The sequence below is a fragment of the Mus pahari genome, chromosome 19 (genome assembly GCF_900095145.1).
Source record: "Mus pahari chromosome 19, PAHARI_EIJ_v1.1, whole genome shotgun sequence".
NCBI classification, from domain to species: Eukaryota; Metazoa; Chordata; class Mammalia; order Rodentia; family Muridae; genus Mus; species Mus pahari.
Genome location: NC_034608.1, coordinates 12,465,423 through 12,475,138, shown reverse-complemented (window position 1 = coordinate 12,475,138; position 9,716 = coordinate 12,465,423). Strand labels below are relative to the sequence as shown.

Genomic DNA, 9,716 nt, shown 5'->3' with positions numbered 1-9,716 from the left:
TCCTTTGTGTAGAGAAAGGCCACTGATTTGTTTGAGTTAATTTTATATCCAGCTACTACACTGAGGCTGTTTATCAGATTTAGGAGTTCTCTGGTGGAATTTTTAGGGTCACTTATATATACTATCATATCATCTGCAAATAGTGATATTTTGACTTCTTCCTTTCCAATTTGTATCCCCTTGAAATCCTTTTGTTATCTAATTGCTCTGGCTAGGACTTCAAGTACAATATTGAATAGGTAGGGAGAAAGTGGGCAGCCCTGTCTCGTCCCTGATTTTAGTGGGATTGCTTCGAGTTTCTCTCCATTTACTTTGATGTTGGCTACTGGTTTGCTGTATATTGCTTTTACTTTGTTCAGGTATGGGTACCTTGAATTCCTGATCTTTCCAAGACTTTTATCATGAAGGGGTGTTGGATTTTGTCAAATGCTTTCTCAACATCTAACGAGATGATCATGTGATTTTTTTTTATTTGAGTTTGTTTATATAGTGGATTACGTTGATGGGTTTCCGTATATTAAACCATCCCTGCATCCCCGGGGTGAAGCCTACTTGGTCATGATGGATGATCGTNTTGATGTGTTCTTAGATTCGGTTTGCAAGGATTTTATTCAATATTTTTGCATCAATATTCATAAGGGAAATTGGTCTGAAGTTCTCTTTCTTTGTTGGAGGAGTTATGTTTCAATTAAGTGATTGTTCTTAATGGGGTGTGGTGGTAGTGGGGTGATTATAAAAAGTACTTGACTTTGTCAATTAAATTGTAGATTCTAACAATAATCCATGTTATTCTAGATTTTGAGGGCATAGCTATGCTTTAAACAAAATTATCAAATGTTATTCAATACACATAATCACATTAACCACACTTGAATGATTTGCTTCTACATTTTATCTGATTGTACCCACGTGATGTTCTACATATCCAAACACATGAAGCAAAAACTGAGGTGAAGAAGTTCTTTCACTAATGCCTTCAACCAACAGTGAAAACAGCCATTATATATGCTTTCACGTGCATACGCATGTACTTCAAAAAGCAATGTGCCATCTCTTCATCCACTGTCAACTTAATGGAAAGAGTGGGGGCCACCAGGCATTGGTGGAGCACCAGCAGGTCCTGAAGACACTTGGTAAGGATTGTTTAGAGTAGGATGGGGTCCTGGCATGGGGTATAACCCTGCAGGGCCAGGATATGATGCTGGTGGTCCCCAGGCTCCCAGTGATACAGTGCCCCACGGATCATGCCGTGCTCCTGACACCGGAGGAAGAACAGTGGGATATGGCCTGGCACATTAGGATGCTGCCCCTCAATTCCTGGTGCCCAAGGTCCAGAAGAGATGGATTCCCCATGGACCTAAAGAACCAGCTGCAGCTGGATCTGTGGGTGCACTATATGGCCTAGGCAGCTCTGGCATATGCATATATGGCATAGCATATGGCTCTGTGGGGCCAGGACCTGGCACTGCAGGGGCTGAATAAGGAACACCAGGTTGAGGACGTGATGGTCCAGGAGGAAGAAAGGGTCCTGGGGTCCTGGGGGTGGTCCAGTTGGAGGTATAAAACCACTATGATGTCAGCAGAGGGAAGGGGAATCCTGGTCTACTGTGGAAGGCTACAGTATCTGTGCTATAACCTCAGTTAAGCAGGTCCCAGCCAGAGCTGGAGTGAAGGTTAGTAGAAGGGTACTCATGTAGTGTGCATGAGCCCTGATCATCACCAACACACACACAGAACAGCCCCACTGGACACTCGAGTGTTCACTGAGCCTGAGTCTGAGATGTCCCCTGTGTCTCCATCACCCTGAGCCTCTCTAGGCGGCAGAAGTCCCTCCAACCCATTCTAGTTCAGTGTGGGCCTGGCTGTGTGTGCTTGGGCTAGGCCAGGGTGTCCTGGCCAGGCTAAGTATCTGTGTCATGGGTTAGTGTCACCACCCTCAAGATGGACCAAGTATCCTGGCTCTAGCCCTCTGTATGTAGACAGCTGTAGCAAGGATGGGACAGAAATTACTCACAGGTAATGTCCATGTAGAATGGGTCATGTTAGATGACACTCACTGTGTTGCAGGTTACACATTCATGGGGTTCTGTGTCAGTTGTGACATGAATAAAGTAAGAGTCCTGTTGTGTCAGGGACCCTGCGAGCCTCGAGGCTAACAGGAAGACTATCCACATGAGGTGAAGAATGAACTCGGGTCAGCACCATGTTTGCAGGCACTGGGTCAAAAACTTCCAGCGTCAGGGCCCAAGAGATGGTTCAGCAGTTAAGAACACTGATTGCTCCTCCAGAGGTCCTGAGTTCAATCCCCAGCAACCGCATGGTGGCTCACAATCAACTACAATGAGATCTGATGCCCTCTTCTGGCCTGTAGGAATACATACAAACAGAACACTATATATAATAAATAAATCTTTAAAGAAAATTCAGCATCTTTGGAGAACAGGTTTCCATGTAGCTATTATCACAACACAGCTTTCAGCACCTTTGACCTTTGCAATAAGGATGAATCCTATTGGCTGATAAACAGGGCTCAGGGTTAGGGCCTAGAGAAGGGGAGAGGGGTGTAATAAGCATAAGAATAGATTCTATTGGTGGAGGATGATGGAACTTCTTTCATGATAGGTTTGACTCATTATGTTAGGGCATAAATAATTCTCAGGATATTGGAGGGATTTGGGTTGACCAGGTTGTTTGTTTGACCCCTTTCACTCTGCCCTTCCAGGTGACCCGGGGTCATACACTCCCTGACTTTGAAGAAAATGGGTCTGCATGATCGACAGTCCTGGTTTCTCCAATGTTTACGCTAGCAGTGCGTCCTACACTACAGGTTCAACTACGAGCGGTTCTGAGTATGTGTCTTCCACAGGCAGATTGTATTCTGAGCCTCGGTCCACACTTTATGGTTACCAAGTCCTCCCCCTCCGTGGGGTTAGGTCACTTGTGATTTGGGCTTGGGTAGCAGTGCTGTGCACACAACAGAAACAAGATGGCCCTCATGTGACCTCTGATCTTTGCAAAAGCCTCTTTCAACCAGTGTTGGTCACTCTAACCTCCTCCCCCAACCCACACCTAGAGAAAGAATCAGGCAGGAACAATCGCAGGCAGATGCACACCTAGAGAAAGAATCAGGCAGGAACAATCGCAGGCAGATGCAGGAGGTGCTGAGTGTTCAGAGATGGAGGGGCCCTGTGCTGTGAGGGAGAAAAGGTCTTTGTCACAGGTGAGCTAAGCTGCAGACCTAGGATCCAGTGTCCCTAGAGTCCCAGTGTCACCGCCTACAGTGCAACGTGAGGTCCAGCTGCGCTGACCTCCACAGCTCAGTCTGGGCCAGTATCCAAGGCTCTGCTGCTCAAGGCTGTCTTAGAAATGAGTCACGGTGGCACTTCCCGTTGTACTTCCACAGAGAGCCTCACAACCTATCCTCAAGACTTGATGTTCAAATATAAATCCCACCCAGGAGGCCAGGAGCCGTTCAGCTTAGTGTCCAGGCCACTCTGCTCATGTGTTTGATGATGATTTGCTGGAAGTCAAACAAACCCAAGGATTGCTCAGAGGCTCTGATGAAAAGATAACAGGAATTACAGGTCTCTGTCCTAGGTTTCAGTTCCAGGGAACCCAGCTGTCTTAGGGTTCCATTGCTGTGAAAAGACACCATGGCCAAGACAACTCTTAATTTAATTAGGGCTGGCTTATAGGTTCTGAGGTTCAGTCCCATTATCATCAAGGTAGAAAACATGGCAGAGTGCAGACAGATATGATGCTGGAAAAAGTGCTAAGAGTTCTACATCTTGATCCAGCTGTAGCCAAAAGAGGACTGTTTTTACAGGCAGCTAGGAGGAAGGTTTCAAAGCCCATCCCCAAAGTGACACAATTCCTCCAACAAGGCCACACCTACTCCAACAAGGCCAAACCTGCTAATTGCTCCACTCCCTGGGCCAAGCGTATTCAAAGCACCACACTGGCTTTTTCTGCTGAAAGGTTGTGATTATCAGTACCAAGCTGTCTTCTCTTTACCCATGTGGTCTCGATCAGCACTCTGCTGACCTTGGCCCATTCTCCCCCACAGTTAGACTATACTGTGCTTCTTAATAAACTTGCTTAGCATAAGCCATCAGACCTCCCAGTCCCAGCTTTTGCTTTTATCTTCTTTATTTCTCATCCTTGGTCCTGCCCCTCAACACCTCACCATCTGGGACCATTGATACTACATTTCGGGTCAGTGACTGACAGGAGCCAAGGGCTGCTAAATAGCAAATACGAGCCTGAGTGATTGAGTGTGGTGTGCACACAGGCTTTGCAACAGAGCCAACATGTCCTTCTTCAGTTTTCCCTGCCCCTTATCCCATACTGTAGACCACATAAGGATCTTCTTGAAATACAGGTATTTTCAAATGCAGATCATGTGACTTGAAAAAAATAGGACGTAGGAACCTGGGGAAGCTGTAGCATGGGGGGCCCCCTGAGTGTGTTTCACAGATGTGGGTTAAGGAATTTATAACACTAACTTTCTCCACATGAGAACATGGCTATTTCTTTTTCTTTTGCAACAAGGTTAGTGTCTTACTGTAAGCTGCTGTAAGCTGGAATCCAAGTTAACCAGGATAATGGTGACCTAACCCCACAGGGAACTCTGTGTGGCCAACAATGGTGCTGACCTGGGGCCGAAATCTGTGGGATTTGGGGTTCAGTAAGGACAGTGAAGTTGAATGCTATTTGATGAGAAATTTGTTTAAAAAAAAACAATTTTATAACATTAATAATATTATAGATGGACATATAACAGCATAGTGGGGGTGCCAAGTTTAGGCTCATGTGGTAAAACAGTTATCCCTTCTGAAGGTTTGCACAGGAAGGAGGGTGAGAAGCTTCCATTTGTGGAGCTGGAGAGACCTGAGCAGTGAAGAGCACTTCTTACTCTCACAGAGGACAAGATTCAGATCCCAGTACCAATGTGGTGGCCCACACCTGTCTGTAACTCATTTCCCGGGTATCCAAAGCTCTCCTCTGGACTCCACAGAGCACACACACACACACACACACACACACACACACACACACACACACAATGTCCATATACACAAAAATAAAATGAGAAGGTTCTCATTGGGTCCCCTTCCCCTTCCTGGATTACCCAGTTGGGCCTCAGTGGGAGAAGATGCACTTAGGTCTACAGGAACTGGATGTCCCAGGGTGGGGTGGCACCAAGGGGGGCTTTTCCTTCTCTGAGGAGAAGGGGAGGGGCTGTGAGGGGAAGCATTTATAAGGATGGGACAGAGAGGACAGAAGAAATTAGGTGCTGAGATCAGGATGTAAAATGAATAAATAAAAAAGAGGGACTTAGAGAGATGCTCAGGGGTTAAGAGCACTGCCTGCTCTTCCAGAGGTCCTGAGTTCAAATCCCAGCAACCACGTGGTAGGTCACAACCATTGGTAATGAGATCTGGTGCCCTCTTCTGACATGCAGGCATATATGCAGGCAGAACACTATACATAATTAATTAATCAATTAATTAATTAATCTTATTTTTAAAAAGAAAAGAAAAATAAGATGCTTTTAATAAATAAAGTGTTAAAGTTTCCTTTTTTGGGCTGGCAGTTGGTGGTTGCTGAGGGTAACTTACTCATGAGTAGTAGCTGAGGCACGTTAGGTGATTAATAAACACCTCTCCTGGTAGGCATTTACAGAGAAGTCAAGACTCTAGAGGAAATCAAATTATTCACACACCTCAATCAAAATGGAGGAGTTGTATGAACCAATGAGGCCTTTGCCGATCTCTTTCGCAAAGTCACCTTTGCTTTAAATGTTAGAGGATGGGAATGAAAGCTGACTAACTTAAGTCAGGTGCGAGGCCACAGATGGCCATAGAGGAGGCTACCACATTCCAGAAGGGATTCGAAAGTGCTAAGTGACTTGGGCTTTATTATCTAGACAGCAGTAGCAGCTGCCTGAGGCCACACGCTTAAACACACACACACACACACACACACACACGCACGCACACACACCACACGCACGCACACACACGCACACACACACGCACGAACACAGAAAAAAAAGCTGTGGTTTACAGATAAGCCAAATAAACAGCCTCTACAGCAAAGCCCCCATGCTTTCTTACTTATAATTTCTCCCACCCAGAGCCGCCCTTCCCAGCGTCTCCATGCTGTATACACACCCACTAGCTGGTCACTTGCTGGTATCTCGGTCATCAGATGATTGGAGCCAGGGAGTCAGCGAGCTCTTGCTCTGCTTTTTCCTGGTTTCTCTGTGTTTAAAACGGTGAAGTCGGGTGGAGCCAATAAACACTTTATGATCCCTGGAGATTGACCAGAGACCACGTAGATGAGACTGGCTTTCCATTGGTCACCCTTCCCTCCCACTCTCATAATGATACTGTAAGTATCAAGACCCCAAAATGTCCTCATTGTGTAAGCGCCACCATCTACTGTACAAAAGAGCTCAGGTGCTGGAATGAGCTCGCCACCTAGTGGACACCCTGGGCTATGGCTAACAATGCAAATAGAAGATTGGGGCATTGGTTGGCCCCGGACTGTGGAATGACTTATTACAGCAAAAACAAGAACACCTTAAAAGCAGCCCAGTTTTCTTGTGTCTTTTATTGTGAGTAAAGCACAGTCAATGGCAGAAACAGTCCGCAGCGTTATAAAGTGATGCATCAGACAGAACCCGGAACAAGATGGGATGGGGAGGGGATGTGAGGGGGCCTTGTTAGTAATAAACAATGTCTCCAGTAGTTACTTAAGTGAAGCAGAATTAGGAGCTGACAAGATGGCCCAACAGTAAAGAACACATGTTACTCTTACAGAAAACCCTGGTTCACTTGCCAGCATCTCCGTGGCAGCTCACAACCGTCCAGAGCTCCAAGCCCTCTTCCGACGTCTTCTTCTGGCCTCTTCCGGGACAGGACACATATGTGGTTCCCGGACACACATGAAGGAAAAACACTCATACACATAAAACAGAAATAAAAAAAATATTTGAAAAATGAAAGAGTGGAATTAAAATCCCGTTGTCACTTAGGCTAGACACCAGCTTCAAGGATGAACAAAATCAGAGCTGGGGATGTGGCTCAGTTGACAGAGCACTTTCCCAGCATGGAAGAGGCCCTGGATAGCATCAGCAAGGAATGAAAATGGGGCATTGTAGAGAGACTATCTTGTGCCTGTATAGATGTGGCACCTATCAATAAAAATCTGATGGCCTATGGCTTAGGCAGAAAATAAGAGGTGGGGCATCTGGGAGGCAGAAAGGATTCTGGGATAGTAACAGGCATGGGAGACTCGCCTAAGAAGATGTAACAAGACCTGAGCACAGGTAATCAGCCACGTGGCAGAATGTAGATTAGAATAAATAGACTATTTTAAGTTATGATCTAGTCAGAGAAGAGCCTAGCTATATAGCCAAGGTATCTGTAAATATATTTTGAGTCTGAATCTTATTTTGGGGAGCATGAGACTGGGAGGAAGAACCATCAAACTTCTACAGGGCATAGTGGTACATGCACTTGAGAGGTGGAGGCTGCAGGATCGGGGATTCAACAGCATTGTCATCTATACAGTGAGCTGGAGGCCAGCCAGGGCTACCTGAGAGAGACCTTGTCTCAGAAATAATAATGATTCTGAGTGTAGTAATCCAGACCCAGAAAGACAAATGCCATGTGTCCTCTCACTTTGTGGGTGCTAGCTTTGGATCTTTACATATGTGTGTTTAAATTGGGGTACCCATAGAGGTCAGGAAAATAGTAAAAGGTGGGCAGGCTTTCAAAGGAGAGGAGCTTGAATACAGATGGTGTAAAGAAGAAATGGGGGGGGGTAATGGAGCCAGGAGGACAAAGTAGGCTGAGTGGAAGGACAAGGTAAAGGACAAAGTATGGACAGAGATGACTGAAGTCCTTTAAAGATGCCATGTGGAAACATACCTATTGCAGGAGCTGCAAAAAATTCACAGATACATCTCTGTAAACAGTTTAAATGAGGTTATGCTATAGCAGGTTAGCCCATGCCCCTTCGAGATGTCATAGGCTGTTGAATAAGAAGCTGGGTGCCAAGAGTGGGGTGCCTCCATATATAGCAGACATGCAGCTCAGTCTTCATGTGGGTCCCCCCACAACCAGAGTGGAGGCTCTACCTAAATCTGTAGCCTGACTGTGGTATCCGTTCCCCGGCATGGCTGCCTTGTCTGGCCTCAGGGGGAGAAGATGTGCCTAGTCTGGCAGAGACTTGATGCGCCAGGGTGGGAGAATACCCAGGAGGGACCTGACCATCTCGGAGAAGAAGGGAATGGGGAGGGACTCTGTGAGAGGGGACCAGGAGGCGGGCAGCATCTGGGATACAATTAAATAAATTTAAGTAAGAATTTGAAAACCAATGGGATGCCTCTTATGCTGTCGTTGATCAGTAGAGCCCTATGACCCCCAAACATTGCAGGTTGTTGCTATTGCTCTTGCTTTACCCTCCAGAAGTTGATGGTAAAATCCCATTGTTGAAGACACCACATACCCAAGTCATACGACATGAAGAAATCAAGCTGGTCGTCACCTGGAAACTTCATCACTGCTGACTGGCTATGATAGCACTGGGGGCATTTTATATGGGTACCAGAGAAGAAAAGTGAGCACCACTCTTACTTGGTTATGAATCCCACCAGCTACAGTGATAACCAGCCAGGCAAGGTATGCCAACTAGTACCGTTGCAGCATGAACGTCATGAGAGTAACCAACCACTCTCAGATTAGATTTAAGGCCCACACCACAAGACAGAACCCATGCCAAGCACCATTGTTAGGGCCAAGAACCTATTGCTAGACAAGTCATGAGCCATAGGGAAAAAAATGTACTGCCGGGCAGTGGTGGTGCACGCCTTTAATCCCAGCACTTGGGAGGCAGAGGCAGGCGGATTTCTGAGTTCGAGGCCAGCCTGGTGTACAGAGTGAGTTCCAGGACAGCCAGGGCTATACAGAGAAACTCTGTCTAGAAAAAAAAAGAAGAAAGAAAGAAAGAAAGAAAGAAAGAAAGAAAGAAAGAAAGAAAGAAAGAAAGAAAACAAAAGAAAGAGCAAAAGGAAAAAAAGAAGAAAAAGTACTACTACTACTTTTTTAAAAAACACTTGTAAGAATAAATTTTTCTCATCCTGCTTTAATAAGGATTCAACCTCCCCTCTAGCCCACCACTCACCAGAAGTAATGAAAAAGAAAGGTTATTAGGACACAGGGGAAGTGGACCTGTTTAGAAATAGTTCTTTGGGGGCGAGACCAACCTTCGTTGTCAGGATATCAGTAGTCAGTCCTCTAGCAAAACACTAACACGAACCAGCAGGGGAAGTCCAGTCCACTCAGCAGACACCACACAGGAATCCACAAGGGCAGTTCAGTCCAGAAGAAACTGTGATGCTCACCAACCAGACCAAGTTAGAGCAGCAAGAAGCAGCAGGAACCTCTTGAGAAGTTCTTTGGCAAGTTTCTCTCTATGCTGTCACCACAAGAGAAGCTAAACCACACAATGTTAAGTGAACCAATTCATGTGTTTTATCAGCGAAGAATAACTAAGTGGAGCAAGGCGAATCAAAGCTAGAGCTCCCACTGTCTGTAGGGTCATATCTATATCCCTTCTAAACATCATACATCCTTCCACCTGTATCTGCTTCAGCAAAACATTCTTTCACCAGTGTTTCCCAGCAGAACATCATTTGACATTAC

At 45.7% G+C, this 9,716-nt stretch overlaps 1 pseudogene; it reads right to left on the bottom strand.

Moving 5' to 3' along the window:
- Positions 1–1,032: 1,032 nt before the first annotated feature.
- Positions 1,033–8,729, bottom strand: LOC110336888 (annotated as a pseudogene).
- Positions 8,730–9,716: the final 987 nt, after the last annotated feature.